A 17,539-nucleotide genomic window follows, 5' to 3' on the forward strand; every position below is an offset into this window, starting at 1 on the left:
TGAGCAGCTAGAATCCTACATCAGACAGGGATGGGACAACATTCCTCTTCCAAAACTCTGACAACTGCTCTCCTCACTTCCCAGACATTTACAGTTGTTAAAAGAAAAGAGGGAGATACACAATAGTAAAAATGGCCCTGTCCCTACTTTGCTGAGATGTGATGCTAACAACTTTGAAATGAGTCACATTTTTTATGAAGTGGTAAAATGTCTCACTATCTGTTTATGTTATATTGTCAATGAAATATGGGTTTATGAGTTTTGATAATCATAGCACGGTTTGATTGACATTTTACACAGCATCATAACTTTTTTGGAATTAGGGTTCTCATCCATGTAGACTTTCTTAAATATTGCCATCACATACAGCACACCATGATTACTCCATATAAAAACACCTATATTTGCAATTGATAATTCATCAAAAATTTGATGTTCAAACATTTAAGTTTGATATTCTTTTATGGTTAAATAAATAGTAGAAAAGCAGCTAAAACCTTAACCCTATGCTTAAAATTTACTATGAAAATTTCATAGTTACTGTTTTCTACATGCATTATTCTTATTTTTACTTCTAATTACTGTTTTGTTATGCTGTTTGTTTCCATGATTGTTCCGTCTGTTTTATATCTTTACCTTTAATCATACTATTTTTGTTAACAATGAAGGAAAAGAAGCAAAACAATTTAAAGTTATCACTATTATTATTATTATTATTATTGTTTTGTTGCTGTTTTAGATCAAAACTATTTGCTGTTTTTAGTCAGTGATAATTTTGCATGTTCAGTTGGTTTCTGTGGCCTAGAATAATTAGCTTTAATTTGTAAATTTTGAGATAAACTTGGTTTATGAGATCATGATGAAGTGTTCAAATGACAACCAAAACAGTGTTCTCTGATGTGTCTCTCCATAACAGCTGTATAGAGATTATGTCTCTGTGTCAGCCCTGAAATTGTCATTCAAACTAGCCCTTGATCAGCACCACAGTGCAGTGTATTTATCCTGACTAAAAACAGCCTAAAGCCTCCTCAGAGTGGTAAACATCTAAAATTGGTCTAATAGGCAGCCTACTCATAAGAAATCATGAATACTGCCAAGCAACAAAGATGCAGCCATCACTGCAGTAAAATACACCAATTAAAGAGCAGATACTGTGTAGCCAAAATGACTTTTGTTCATTTTTTTAAAATAAAATTTTAGGTAAAATCAGGGGCCAGCAGCACTGAAAAATGTCAAAATGACTGCCATGGTCTTTCTAGTGTTGAGGTAAAGAAGCAGGATCTAAGGTGGAGGAGGCACCAGGATTGATGGAGGAACATAAAAGTCAGTGGGATGAGGAGGTGAGGCACGTGGAAGGAGGAGGTGAAAATAAAAGAGGACATAAAAGGAGAAAGGACAAGGAGGTGTTTGAGTTTACCTTGTGATGCTAAGAGGAAGCTACTTAGCATTCTCTCTCACACTCATAGACGCTCCAACTTTAGAGCTGGCTCAGCAGAGAACACAGAGACGTTAAAGTGGCGTGATTAATTTGGGATGCAGTGAGCTTTTTTGGCCAGCGTGTACACCCCCCCCCCCCCCCCCCACACACACACACACACCTAAATTCACACACACCAGCACCTGAATGGAAGTTGTAGTTTAGATTTGGCCTTTCATCCTGAGTTTTATCTGTATGCAGCATCCATCAGGCTTCACAGCTGGATATCAGCATTACATAATACAAAAACTTCAGCTCTGGCTTATCAAAAGGGCGCAGCTGCACAATTTAAGATCCTGTTTTGATCAGAATGAATTGGGGAGAACGAACCTGGATGCCTGTCTGATGATATTATTAAATCCTCCTATCAGAGGCTGTACCTCCTCATAACTACCACATTGCATCTCAATTGTTTAATCCTAACAAAAACAGAAATGTAACAATGATGAATTTGGAAGCTGCAGACAATCTCCCCTGCGACCAGTGCTGGTGTCTTGTTGTCATCGGGAGGTTGCCAGGCAACAAGAAGAGACATCAGGAAGTCACTGTGCTCGAATAAAAAAAGTCGGGATTCAACATACATACATGCACACATCACTTTTCCATGTTTTTTTGTGCAGTAGCTGTCCACAGTGTAAGATTTATCTTCAGAAGTCATTATGTGAAATCAGTGCAGTGAAATAGTTGAATTACTGAGTTTAGGTTTTGTGAGAGGTTGCTGCACCTGTCCACATCATGTAGGAATCTGTCCAGGAGCAGCTGTGCCTTCTGTACATTCAACATTCATCAACCTGTGTCAATGAAATCTTTTTGCAAAATGCACCCAGTTTTTATTAGATAAACTGTACAACTTTTAGTTCCATTGTTTCACACCAAACCCATGTGTTTGACCTGTAATATTAAACTTTACGTTGCTCCTCTAACCAACCACATGTATTTTGTTTAGCCTTAAAGGAGAATTTTCTAAATCAGTCTTAAAGTACAATGAATATTATCAAGTTAAATGCTGTCCCTTATATCACCCCTCTCTTATTCTTCCAGCACTGCAGGCTCCCTTGTGACAAGAACATTTTGCTTCACGCACCAGCCTTCACCTGAAAGAAGCCAGTTAGCTCATTTCAGTCCTATTTAATACAACAGCAGTAGAAGAGGCCAGTGACACATGAAGCTAAGAAGAGAAAAAGAGAGAGTGATCTTGCAAGAAGTCTGGCAGAAAGCAATAATCTCAAGGAAAAGTGGATTCTCCTGCAGATATTATTTGGGCAAGGTTTAAAGACCCTGAAAAGTGGAAATAAATCCATTTGTTGTATGACAGGTCACTGTGATATGAACCCCTAGGCAGAATGTCAGTCAAAACATCTCTAGGTTTGTAAAATAAAGCTTCAAAATCATGAAAAATGAGAGTAAAATCTTCTACAGGATGGTGTGGGCGTGTCTGTTGAATGAGCTAAAGCCACGCCCACTCAGGAGAAATTTTATCCTCTCAGATTAAAAAAAAAATGCCACAATCTGAATGGAGGAAAGCACTCACCCCCTTGACTTTATGTTGACCTTATGATCCAAGCTCAGCTGCTTGGATCTGTACCAGAAAAGAGACAAAGTCCTTTTTTTGGCTCAAATCTCTGTTATGATGCTTTAAATGATCCATACACAAATGTAGCTGATAGATTTGGTTAATGTACCTCATAATGAACATAAGAGCAGCATTTAACTAACTGTTAACTTTAAATAAAGGCAGTGACATCAGCTAACAAGAGATTGTACTGGTGAGATTGAACTGCTCTGTGATTTTAAATCGTAGTGTTAGAGGGGCAGATGACATCACCTGCCCACATATTTGCTCCGCCAAAATTGAACCCAGCCAGGAAAGAGGTGAAAAACTTTCTAATGGTCAAAATTCAGTCACATGTAGATCTCAGTGTTTTCCCCTTTTACAGCAACCAGATTCCATCATATCTCGTGTTAAGACACACATTTTGGATTTCACTTTACAGGGTCTTTAAAATAACATTGTTATCCTCAATGGTGTCTAATGTTTAACAGCTTTACTGGATTCAGAAAGTCATCTAACCCAGGTTATGTCTCAGATTTGCATACAAAAAAAAAATACTGTACATCTTTGGTTAAAAAGTCTCTTTCCTTGCCAGTCTTTGACAAACCTTTATCAACCTTGATCACAGACTATATGGCTACAGTTGCTTTACATTCAGTTACACTAGCAGTCACATTGGTTAATCCTGTCATACAAAGTATTACTTGACCTTTTCAGTTGGCATGGTTCCTTGGCTTCTGCAAACATCTGCTTTGCCATCCTCTGTTGGACTACAGATGCATGTTGTCAAAGCCTGGCCACACACCAGACAATTTTCAAAACTTAAATAACTTTAAAAATGTGGGAGACAATTTCATAAAAATGTTCATTTCTAATCCTTGAAGCACACACACTAAGTGACTCGGCCAGTCTGTGAGAACACACACCTGCCGTCTGTAATAATACTTTCACAGTGAGGATTATCTCCATGTTTTCACCGAAAAATAATGTGATCAAACATGACATTAGAAGAAAAATAATCATGGAGGATGAATAACAAAATCCTAAACAAGCTTTCCTAGGGTGCAATGGTTTGCAGCAAAATAAATAATTAAATATTAAAAAACAGTGAGGTTGAAATCCTACCTTATAGCTAAAGAACATTGCATGGGGGGGGGGGGTTGGGGGGTCCGATTTTGATGAGCAAGTGAGACCAACATGGGGCTTTTTGTCCATCAGACCAAACACTGCACTTCACCACAAACGCACAGTGGTGGCAGCATCATATTGTGGGGATGCTTCTCAGTAGCCCATCCTGGAAGGCTTGTAAAGGTAGAGAGTAAAATGAAATATAGGAATATCCTGAAGGAAAATCCTATTTAGTCTGCAAGAGAACTATGGCTTGGGGGAAGATCTATTTTACAACAAGACAATGACCAAAGCATGCAACGAAAGCTCCACAGAATTGGTTCACGCCTGATCCTTGTGCAACTTGACTGAGCTTAAACAGTTTTGCAAAGAAGAATGAGGTAAAATTTCAGAGTCCAGATGGGAAAGCTTGATTGAGACCTATCCACACAGACTTAGAGCTGTGAGGGGGGTGGAATATTTATGCAGTGACTTATTTTACATTATATGATTTTATTTCATTGATGTATTTTTTTTCTTGTATTTTTTTGTCAATAAAGCCAAATTATATTGACCATGATTGGTATATAAAATCAATAAAAGGGTAAAACATCCCAAAGGTTGAATACTTTTATAGGCCTTTTACATGAAGGCAGATATGGAGTGACATAATCAGGAAAACCAAGAGAGGAAATGAAACAAACAGCGAGGTGAGGTAAGTAGGCTACCTGTTAACATATAATACTGACTCTCTGCCTTCATTCCTGTTGTTCTCCTGCTTTTTTTTTTTGAGCAGAATAGTACCCACCTGTCGCTGCAGCCTCGATAATCGCTCCATTCAAAGACAACAAATCCAACCCCCACGTCATACGAGTAGAGCATAAGCAGTAAAACAAAAACACCCACTGGTATTCACGGATATGAACCTGGAGTAGTGTGTGCCGTGGTTTCGGCATTAGTGGGCACTGCGATGAGAATTGGACTGCTCTCCTGGCGTGGGTCGCTTTCGTGTTTTCGCTGCCATGAATGCCCGCGGTGCAGTGCCGGGCTGGCTGGCAGACTCGGGGAAAAAGGACCCATCTGTTGTACGAGATTATTTCAAACCAGATACAGCACAGGATGTCACCTGTTTGGAGAGACTCAAGGGAGAGTGGATTATTATGTGTGTATAAGAGGGGGGTATGGGGTGAAATTATCAAGACAGCATGCAATCTCTCGTCTTATCTCATCACAGTTGCATTCATGTATGTGTCATATGTGATTCTGTGTATTTGACTGTTCATGTACTTACCTGTAATATCAGCACTGAGAGACTCTCTAGGGAGAAAATGCAGCCTCCTTTGATTTATTGTATCATCCTCCATTTATTTATGTAGCAGTGCTTCATATTTCATCATTTATGATCTTGATTTGTTCCATTTTTAAACACAATTCAGTACTGCTTTCAAAACTCAATTTTCCCAAAGTATGATGAAACTTTGAACTTGTTTAATGTATGCAGAGAATGGATAGATGCAATTTAACGAGTCAGGCAGGTACCTGAGGTGTTTCGCTCGTGAATTCAATTCTCAGCTCGAGGTATGAAGGCTGAGCTGCTTTCTGTTTTGGTCGTATTGTTCAAATGTCTATCATTTCTAGTTACAAATTAGGAATAAAAATGCAGACTCTGTAGGTGCTGGACTGAATTTTGGTATTAGAGCTGGAAAAAATGCCTCCTTTACAGGAGTTTTTCGACCAGCTCTCTGTCTAAAGGGTCTGAAATATTTTAGGTCTTGCTGCAGTTACTCAGACAAAAATAGTTTTTTGAAGCTGATAAAAAGGAAGATTCCCCTGTCGTCCTCTAAACAGCCTGAATCAGGTACCCCATTCACTTGTGCATTCACGACAGCTCTCCTCTAATGATCTGGGCTCCTTGAAAGAGGCCAGGAAAAGATTTAGTGGCTTCGATATTAGAGATGTGGATTTTTAAGTATCTCACAATTCAATACAAGTCCAATTCTGGGGGTCAAGTTTCGATTCAGAATCAACTTTCAATTCCCATGGATTCCTGATTCACAACACATTTTCTATTTCTTACAAAAGGTGATAATTTCAGTCTGTTCCAGTCTGCTGTGCATTGGGGGTGTGAATTATTTGATATTTAAGACTTTATAACATGCTCAAGATAATGTTTTTTTTAACACATTTGAAGCACTTCTAACAGATTATTATGATCATAAAGAAATCAGTGCTGAAATTTCAAAATATTTTAGTATGAATAAAATGTGTGGGCTTAAGGCCTTTGCACACTGAGTCTGTTTTTTGTCCAAATTTTTTGTATGTTAAAAACAAAAACCAAGCTCATGTTATTTTCATCATATTTGCACGCTGACCCCAAATTTTTAGTCGGAACAGGTTTGATTTTATGTGAATTTTTGCATTAGTCCCAGGTCATTTCAGGCGATGACCGATGATTCAGATCAGCATGTGTGGCTTCCTTCTTGCTCACTTGAACCCCCGCCTGACCTGTCCTCTCTCTCTCCCTTCTCTTTGTCTCACCAAAACTTCTCTTTACACACCATGGTTCACCGGTTTATTATGTGCGTATTAGCCATGGAAATATAACAGATAAAGGCCAAAGTTTGTACTCATAGCCACATAACAAAGACTGTACCTTAAAACCCAACTTCAAAAACACTGGACTATCCCTTTAAGGCAGGTCCTGATGTTCAACCAGCTGAGAACCATGGCACAATATGGTGCAATGGTCATACACAACCTGAGTGCGCGAACTGTATGAGTGAAGTCAGAACGGACTGTGGTGTAATCCAAGGAAAACCTTAAAGACCCTGTAAAGTGGCATCGCAAGTTTTTGTCTTAACACTCTAGATATGTTGGAATATGGTTGCTATAAATATGTGAAAACACTGGAAGGGCTTCAGAACCCAATTTTGAGTCCCAGCCCTCCGGTTGAGAATCACTGGTATAGTGTGAGTACGTAAATTGTGCACGATAAGAGATATAGTTGCACGGTATAAGCTGAAATTCAGCCACAGCTTCACATCGTACAGTGTAGGCCCGTCTATATTAATAAGACATCAATTTAATGATAACCAAATAAAGGGGATCTTTGAATTTTTTTAATCTTTGTGTTGACTGTGTTACTTTAGCTTAACATAGCAAGCAGAGATGTCAGGCTCATACATGGGATTGTAGAATCCACAGCGAGTCTTGAAACTTTTCTTTTGGGAAACCAGGATGGGCTCATTGACTCAAGACTCCATAGATTGTTCAGGCAGTAGGTAAGTATATCAGACACAGCACTGTAAACATAAATAACACTTAAGAACTAGTGCTGCTAATGCTGATAGCACAGCCAACAAGCCATAAAGCTCCTGCAGCGTTATTGTTTGATACAGCACTGGGAAGAAAATGCTTTCAGTGGATCTGTAGTTGATAATGCCCTCAGGATGTAATAAAATAATGTAAAAAATGTGGATCTTTGTTTTTGGATATTTTGGATTCAGAATCATTGAAAATGATATTTGAATTCTGACATGAATCAGTTTTTTCCAGCACCTCTACTGGATATAGGAAGCAGACAGTACCCTCTCACTACAGAGTCTTATAAAGATAAAAATGGATGGATCTTGATCTTTAATTTAATGTAAGTTAAAATGTTTCATGCAAAATTCAGCAATGGCAAAGCAATGCAAGAAAATTGATCATAAAAGACAACAAGAAGGTTTACAGCAAAAACCTGATCAAAATAGAATGACCACATTTTTTTTTTAAATTTGGTAGATCGGAGAGGAAAAAATGCCCTTAACAAGAACTTTTCTCCTTTTCATGCTGGAGGGAAAACTCTAAAAAATTGTAAAACACAAAAAAATACTTGCAAAAACTCTTCTGGAGAACAGTCTTCCAAAAGCACAGAAATGTCTTTAAAAACTTTTTGTTCACTCTCAGCAATGGAAGCAGAAGAAGCTTTGTGGTTGAATTTGTCAGCTGCAAATGAGAGGGAAAATATGGGTAAGGGTCATGGTAAGGTGGCTGGATCAAAAACACTCGGTTGCAGAAGAATGAACAAAGCTTCTCCTTTGCAGCTTCCAAAACTCTTTCTCATAAAAAGAGCAAAGTCCTTGGATAAGTCTTCTGAAACAGTCCTTTTAAAAGTAATTTGAACTCACCAAAGATTGCCTCTTTTCAGTCTTTTTTACAGAAGCTTTCAAACTGCAGTCCATTTAAAGTTTCTCATTACTTGTTAACTCAACATGCAATTGGATGAACTTTCTTCAATATCCAGGTATTCGGGTACATTTCTCTTTTAAATCGACTATCACGTGTTTGTCATTCATTGCTGACTGCTGAGAGTGATGTCTCCCACACATCCTGTCACATATCTGTCCTCCCTTATAGTTCTAAATAGTCTTTAAACTGATAACCACACATTAAAGCACAGACTTTATGGAGGTACTGGCCACACCTGTTCATTATTGATTTTAGGTGTTTTAATCAAACCCTTTACCACAGGTGTATAAAATCTAGCACCTAGCCATGCAGTCTTTATTTGCAGACATCTGTGATCCTAAATGGGTGGCTCTGAAGAGCTCAGTGAGTTCTGTGATGGTGCACAAAGACATGGTTTGATAAGTACAGTGAGGAAGAACTTGACTGGCCTAGACAGAACCCTGACCTCAACCCCATTCAGTACTTTTGGGATGAAGTGGAATAGAGATTATGAGCCAGGCTGTCTTGTCAAACATCAGTGCCTGACCTTAAAAATGCTAAATAAATGAATGTTCTTAAGAATGAGTGGGCATACCTTCCCACAAAACAAAACAAAAAAAGATCCAAAATCTTGTGGAAAGCCCTCCAAGAAGACTGTAGCCTGTTACAGCTGCAAAAGTGCCAACTTCATATTGAAGTAGATACATTTGAACACTATGTTAATCACAATATTTCTAATCATATTTTCTATGTATTATCATATTATTGTTTTTAACAGTCTTTAACTTTCATTCGAAAATGTGTCCCTACCCAACTGCAAAAGAAAGCAAAGCACAGAGAAGGAAGCTGTGGCCAAAAGTATCCCCAACCAAATGCAAAAGAAGCCTTGAAACGTAGTCTGTTGCCCCAGAGGCTGCCTTGTTGTCACACTGGCCAGTGGTTTCCTAGATGGATGGACCTTTAGCAAAAGGAATGTGTTGCAGGAATCCAATGCAGAATTTTTGTTAATTTACAGAAAAACAATACAGTTTATCAGTTAAAGCATTACATATCCAGTTTGTGCTGAATTCAGTTGAAAATAAAGGTTGAAAATAATGTGAAATGTGTCCCAGCTTTAATTGAAACTGGGGCTTGTAGATTACTCATATCTAAAGCCTAGTTTATACTTCTGCTCTGGATCAAAGCTGTAGTAGTAGCCCATGCTGTTGTGAGCTCTACATACTTGCCACTCTGCAGTCACTGCTTTAAAACTACTAGTAAGTGCAATCTTAATGCTAATTTCCAGTCCATCTGCAACATTTCCTGTTTGTTTGTCTAGGGCAGGGGTGTCAAACTCAATCATAACAGGGGCCGGATTCTGGATTCAGGTCTAACCTGAACAGGCTCACCTTTTTAACCATAAACTGTGAACCTCATTTTATCAGTAATAAAATATGAAAAAAAAAAAAAACTTTACACTGATGATAAATGATTTTCAGGTTAAAAAAGTAAAAAAGATAAGTTTAAAAGCTCATAATCTGAGAAAAGTAAACTTATTAGTTCAAGAAGGTCAAAAAATAAAATTGAAATTGTAAAATTATGTTTTTTAAAGGCAAATATATCAAAAAGAAAGTCAAAATCATGAAATTAAAGGTCATAATATAATTCAAAAATTAAAATTTTGAGTCTAAAAGGTCAAACTATGGGATTATGAAGTCAAAGTAAGGTGATGAAAATATGAAATAAAATACAAAATTAGTTAAAAGATCAAATATGACTTAAAATTTCAAATTATAAATCTTAGACCTCAAAATATAAGAAGTCAAAATTATGTGTTGAAATGCTCAAAGCATGAAATCAAAAGTCAGAATCCCAAGTGTTAGACCTTATTGTGTGATGCAAAAATGAAAATATGAAATTAAAACACAAATTAATTTATTTTTCAGCATTCTTGGCTTTTTATCTCACACTGATGGGCCAGTTATAACAGAAAAATCATATAATCTTGCGGGCCAGCTTTAACTGTTCCACGGGCCAGATTTGGCCGTTGGGCCTTGAGTTTGACACCCCTGGTCTTGGAAACCATGGAAACTGACACCAAGCATATACAACGGCTACCCAGCAGACCAATCACAGGGCTTACTGTCTGTGTTGATCTGACAGGGTTTAGACCTATGTGGACCAATGGTGTTTTACAGTGCAGAGAGAAAACACTCAATACTCAGTGCCCACACTGGAATCAAGATTTTTTTTTCTGCCTTTGAGTGAGCTGTTTGACTTTCTAACACCCCCTTACTGTAAACAGAAAGTCTGGTTTTGGGCCACCTGATTTCTTGGGCCTCTGAACCTTTGCCAAGTAAACCTGTGCTATAATCTTTCAGTGGATTAAGATAATCTGGCTAAACTGTTGGCTTGTTTACAAGTTGCCTTCTCATGTTTTCTGCTCCGTCAGGCTTTCTGGGGAGTGGTGGACTTTCATGGATGGTGCTCAAGGAATCAAGGAAGGAAACAAAAGGCATCAATATGATGATAGCACTGATGTCAATGCTACATGCAATTGGATGTATTTGAACTGAAACGGATAGTGATAATTAAATACTAACAAGCAGGACAAAATGAGCATCATTACCTTTGCCAACTAGCCCTTGTAGCAATTGTGTGCTCTTTTTCACACTGTGATGAACAATGCATAAATGCTATTCATACTGTTGACAACAAAACCATATTGGGTCTCACTTTCTCTCTTTTAAACTCTGAACATGCTAAGCTAACTTTTAGTTAATAAGCCTCACCACAGAGTTTGACATGACAAAATCAGAAATGTCCAGTTGTGCTATAACAGCATCCAAGCTCATCTCTTCACAGGCAACCATTTTTACAGACTTGTAATCAATTTAACTAAATAATGCCTGTAGCTACTGCCTCTTTTTCTGGACACTGATTGGTCTGGTCATTCTCAGACCAGGAGCATGCATCAGCCTGAAGTTTCAAAAGGTTGGTCTGCATGATTCCAGACCATGAATCTGACCAGTTCATGTGCTCCACAAGGTTAAGGTAAAGCAGCACGCTGTTTGTGGGTTGTTCTCTTTTTCCCATGTGAACTTGTGATCTCAGGACCCTGCTGCACTGTGCTGCCCCCTTTAGAAAGACGCCCATAGGATGAGAATGCATGCTATAGGTTGAACAAAAACCATGTGTCATAAATCACGCTGCAGACATGAACCCTGTTGAAAATGCAGCTGAGCCTGAAAAAAAAAAAGGTTAACACCAGTAAGAATACAGGGAAAGGTGCACCCAGCGCCACGTCGCAACCTCAAACAGGACACAGTCCTGCAGAAAGAGTCGAACCTTGGGCCAAGGTTAGAATGATGAACCACCTGCATCCTAATGGCTGTAAAGTAGAATCCCTGCCTGCAGGTGATGAATGAGTGTCATGTCAGGAGGGAAGGAGAGCGGGGGGAGGAGATGAACGGGGAGGAGGAAGATGGAATTTGGCTCTAGAGATGCTGCCAACAGGATGCTCAGGCACAGACCTCAGGAAGCCCTCACCCCTTCACTCGACCATCTGTAGCTCTGAGGTGTGGGTCTGTGTTAGCCTCTGAGTGTATGTCGATGTGCATAGTCTGTGTGAAAAAAGAAGGCTTTTGTATTATAAATGAGCTGTGGTCACATATTTAAGTTGGCATGTGCATACTGCAATTGCTGTGCATGCTCCCATACATGTATTATTTAAAGCTGCACTTAAAGGTATATGTTATAAGTGTGTTTTCAGTTTCCTTACATACCTGTAAACTGTTCAAACCTGTGTGATTTTGTATCTTTATAACTTCACACACAGTCACAAGCACACACACGCAGCACCTCCATCACCTCTCGCACCTCCAGTGAGCAGAACAGATGGACTAACAGGAGAGAGGGTTCCCACGTCCGCTCCTCCACCTCGTCCAAACTCGGCCCCTCGCAGCCCAGCCCGCCTCGACCCTGCCAGAACCACCATGACTCAGCCAAAACAAACACATACACACACACACAAACGCACACACCTCTGCTGGAAACCGCACATTCCAGAAATAACGTGCCAAACTCATGCACACAAACACGCTTAAATACACATTTCAGCTCAAAGCCATAAATTGAAAAGCAAACACACGCACACATCGCTTACTTTGGCTCTGTGACACTCCAGAGTGACACCCGCGAGCCAAATGATGATGAGGTAATCAAACAGCAGTTAGTGTAGAACCAGCTCACATCTATTTCCAAGTTATAAGGACCTGTCTCATGAAACACTGCCTGGAAAATCACATTCACTGACGTAGACGGCATTCAGGACTGCTAAATATGCTTTCAGGGGTGTCTCTGGCTAGCTGCTTATGTAGACAGTAGCCACTGTGGCAACAAGTGGCAATCAAGGATGATTACAAATAGAATATCCTTATAAGGCATGGAGACTGTTGATTTTTTGGGCAACAATTCCCTTATGATACTCCTTATAGAGTCTTTATCTTACAGATTTTACCACAGATTCTAACATTTAACTAACTGGACTTGCTGCAAAGTTTGGGAGCATTTTACAGCACTGATTTGCACAGATGAGGAAGAAAATTGTCCTGTAGCAGCCAAAGCCAGTGATATGATTGCATGCCAATCCCAGTGCAGCTTGTGTCTCTTTTCTTCAAGCTGATATTACTGGTATGACATTTTGGTTTATTTTAATGCACATTGCTGATGTGCTTTGAGCTCTCCCCCAGCAAGAACTGATGTAAGTTTTTGCACCAGTAAAATTATAAAATGATATTACAACACAGAACATGTGGGACTTGAGAGCAATATTCATAAGCATAAATCTTATTGAGATTTGAAAAAATACAGAACCAGGTTTTTACAAGCCCAGACTTGGATCTTCACCCTAAGCCTGACATATTTCACGATTTGACTGCTCAGGAGTACTGGCAAAAGTAGTAAACTACAAACTTATCTCCCATTCCTTTCAGTTTACTTTAGTGACCAATTATTTTGGCTTTTCTTTGTGTTTAGAAAAAAATGCAAACTTTAAAATGCAGAGAGTTAATGTTCTGATCAGTTTCAACATTGGTTGCTCTTGTTATGAAAACTCCCCAATCACACTTATTTTGATCTCAAATCTTTAACACTAGATGGAACAAACTGTAGCCTCCTTACCTGTAATTTCCTAATACACTGGCTGTGCCCACTCTGCAGTGGTTTCTCTCAGAACAAAGGTAAGCGACCTTGCACTTGTGATCACACTAAGACAAGATGGCACAAGATCACAGCAGAACTCCATGTGGAAATAGTATGTCAACAGTGGATTAATTGGCTTTTTTATGGCCTGATTTTCTGTTCATTACAACATGATTCCATGATTTTATTGCTTCCGTCATGAGTATGTTCATTTGTTTTTTTGCTTAACCTTTATATAACTAGATAAAACCCACTGAGATCAGGATCTCTTTCACAAGGGTGACCTGGCCAAGAGGTCAGCAGCACGTCATAAGAACAATTACAAAGAAGTGACAGTATAGATTAAAACACAAAGTATAATGAAGTTAAAATAATGTTTTCCTCATCAATGTTGCATTTTAGCTCTGTGACCCACTAACCTCCTGATAAACTTTGGCTTGTGCTGCAGGATTAGACATAATGCTGATAAAGTGATGATTTAAAATTGGAAGTCTGTAAACTGGGTTGTATTTTGAAGTTGACCACATACTTTGCATGTTTTTCTGGCTGTCTAGATCGATCTGCTCTACTTTGATTGATGCAGTTTGGCAGCAGCCGGTGCTCAAAACAGACCTGCTACTCATCTTCAACAAAGCAGAGCAGAGTGGAGCTTCTGGGACCAAAGCTGGACCGGAGAACAGTCCGTGGAACTGCTCTGATTGACAGAAGAGGGAACGATTTGCTCTGCAGTGCACTTCACTGGCATATCATTGTTAGATGTGGAAACTGGAGGTTAAGAGGAACCATGTCTGAGACACACAGTTAAAAAAATGTTTTTATTCCAATTCTATTCAATTCAACAATGTTTTTAATTCCTCAATGAGTAACTGATTAACTCCCTTTATTATTTTTATTTGTGTACTTATTTATAATGAAAAAAATACCTAATAATAAAAAGGGACATTTCGAGAAAGCATTTAAAATGTAAATCAAATAAATATATCATTGCCCCATTTAAAAAAAAAAAATCAGTATATTGGTTTGTAAAGGTCTTTTTATTTCAAAGATTGAATTTCTGTGGTGACTTCTACATTGATACCAGTTGGACTAAAGAAGATACCTTTAAAAACTACAATTGTCAAAGTTTTACAATATAATGTCTTAATTATTTTTTGTTAATAACCTCTTCTATATTGTTTTTATTTTAGTCTCATTACCTCCAATACTCTCAACTGTTTTCAAAACAGAGAAATTCTTTAATTCCATAGTTGAATGGGATGTGTCTTGCTAAATTGGCAGTCATGACACACCCACCATGACAAACCCATCTTTTTTATCATTGTTATGAAAACACTGGATCCTACAGTATGTGAAAGACCACTATGTAAGGCAATGGGAACTGCTACTGTAAGTTGCCGTTCCCACTGCTGTTGCTGACATGCTGTACTGCTTCCTTGTGATGTACCACAATGTCTCCTGCCATCAGTTGCAAGTTCAGTCGCCCAAGCTCACCTCCGTGATGCTGTGGCCCCACTGGGAATTTCCAGGTCAAGTAGAGACCAGGTCCTCTTGTCAGCTTGCCCACCTCCACAGCGTACTTCTTGATTTGAAAGGCCTGTGTTAATTTAAAACACCTAACATGGTGCATTTACTAAATAGTAAACCAAAGTTTTGGTTTCATAGATGAAATTCTCATAATGAGGGAGAAAAGCTGTTAAAAGTGCCATACCAGGTTCATGCTGCAAGTGATCCTGGAATACTTTGAGTTGCTCACAGTGCAAATCAGGAATACCACCTACAGCTTTTCAACAGCTTTCCTCCCTGATATGTGAAATTTATCATTTAAACTATAATATCTGATTATTCTTTGGTTGATATACTGTATGTAGCGCCATTTTAATACGCCCAGTCCTCAGTTTAAAACAAGAAATAAACAGCAAAGATGGGCTGAGCAGAGCAGCAGCAGTCTCTATTAATCATACTGTGTTACTGTTTTGATTTAGAGTCCCCTGGTGGTGGCATTTACACAGGTATGGGAACATACGCTGAGTCAGCACATGGCTATTGTCCAGGCTTGTGCCAGGCTCATGCCCCATCCCTCTCAAACTGCAGGTATGCATGAGAGACTTCCTGAAGAAAAGTCAAGATCCTGGCACCAACCCAGACAGACTGCCTCAATTTGCATCGAGTGCATTTAAAGTATAGATTGTGAAAACATGCATTTGAAAATCCACTCTGTGTGCATTTTCTTATTGTGGCCTTAACACCTCACACATGCTGCTAAACCCTTCAGATTCTCAGAAAAAAACAGCGAGGACATGACCTTATTGAGGACCAGGAGGATTGTCGCTGAGGTCACATATTGCTTCAGCTCCATTCTCACTTCTCAGCGATATTTTTCCCGCCTGCATCAAGTCTGTTCAAGTGAGACCCAAAGCCCATTCAGAAATAAATGTCAAGTTCAGCCTCAGGTGAAAATGCCAGTGTTTACCCTGCGCCGTCCAGCAGCCTCGACAGACGCGACTAGCTCACTCGCCAAATCCATTGATTTTCCCAAGACCAATTACCCCGGCGTCAGAGATCTCACTCACAAGTTCCGGACGGCGGGGGATTCTCTGACTTTAATCACACATCAATGCTACTGCCTCGGAGCAATCTCCACTGTTTATCCCTCACCCCAGCCCTTTGCCAACTCCATATCGATTACTACCCAGCTTTAGCCCTGTACTGCCATCCGTTGCTATCTGTGTCCAGCCGTCCCTCTGACTCTTTCCCGCCTCACGATGGGAGGAAAAACAGCCAGAGGGGGCTTAGGCAGAGGAGAGTGATGATTTCCTCATGAAACTGCCATTGATTTTGTGACATGCTGATGCCATCTCTTTCTCCGTCAGGAGAGAGTGAACGATAATCCCATTTCTGACAGATCAGCATCGCTCGTAATGTAGAACCATACATGGGGTAAACGGGGTGGATCTCAGGTGCTTGATTAACAGCCGGCCAGGTGGACTGTGGCAGGAGACGGTGATTTACTCTAATAATGCCGTCCAGTATGAGCTTTTTATTCAGTCTGCAGGTACGGCGGAATATTTCACTGTTTAAATGAGACTATATGTCACAAGAGGAGATTCACAGCTGTTATTAATAATGTTAATTATAGCAATATCCCATACAGCTGAAGCAGTATCACAGGCCTGAGACTGTGCACACTGGCACACTGCAATGGCTCACTGGGACACCTTCATGGAGCAGCGCCATCGTTAATTTAATTAGTAACAACTGTGATATTTTTTTCCTGCAAACTTTCTGTAAAATATTTGACAGCTTTTAGGAACTTATTCTTCAAGTTTTTTCTTTTTATTCCGCTTTATATGCCATACATACACTTTAATCTTAACATTAAAAATCTGCTTTAACATAATAATTAAACTCAGTAGTTGCTTAACATGACACATTATTAATGGTGTGGCTTAAAGAGTTTACATGCAGGCATAAAAAATTGTACCTATACTGTAGTTATAAATTTACTTAGCTCTAACAGAATAGGTTGTTCGCAGGTGACACCATGCAATCTTGCCAAACTCTATGTAGGTGGAAGAAATGATCCCTGCATAGAAAAGCACAAGCAAACGCCAGATTTTGCATTTCCAGCTGTAGCAACTTATCAAATCAGGAAAGTAATACAAGAGCTACTTCAGAGTCCTAAAAGTAGTGATACATGTAGGAAAAAGTTTGAAAAGCACACAGAGACATGGATTATAAAGGAGTAGAGTCAGAAATGACTTGTGTATGCATCATCTAAAGAAATACGGACCAGAGCGGCAATATTTCGACATACATCACTCAAGAGAACAGAATTTGTTCTGCAGCTTTGAATTTGAACAAATTTGAAGCAAACATACTCACCCATGTAGAAACATGACAGAAGACATTCAGTGCTGCTTTTGATCTGAGGTTGTTGGCTCAGCCACCCACAGGGAAGTTGTTACCCCTGGCTTCCACTTACGTACGCACATACGCACGTATGATATTGTCTG

This window comes from Cheilinus undulatus, linkage group 14 (genome assembly GCF_018320785.1).
Source record: "Cheilinus undulatus linkage group 14, ASM1832078v1, whole genome shotgun sequence".
Lineage (NCBI taxonomy): Eukaryota > Metazoa > Chordata > Actinopteri > Labriformes > Labridae > Cheilinus > Cheilinus undulatus.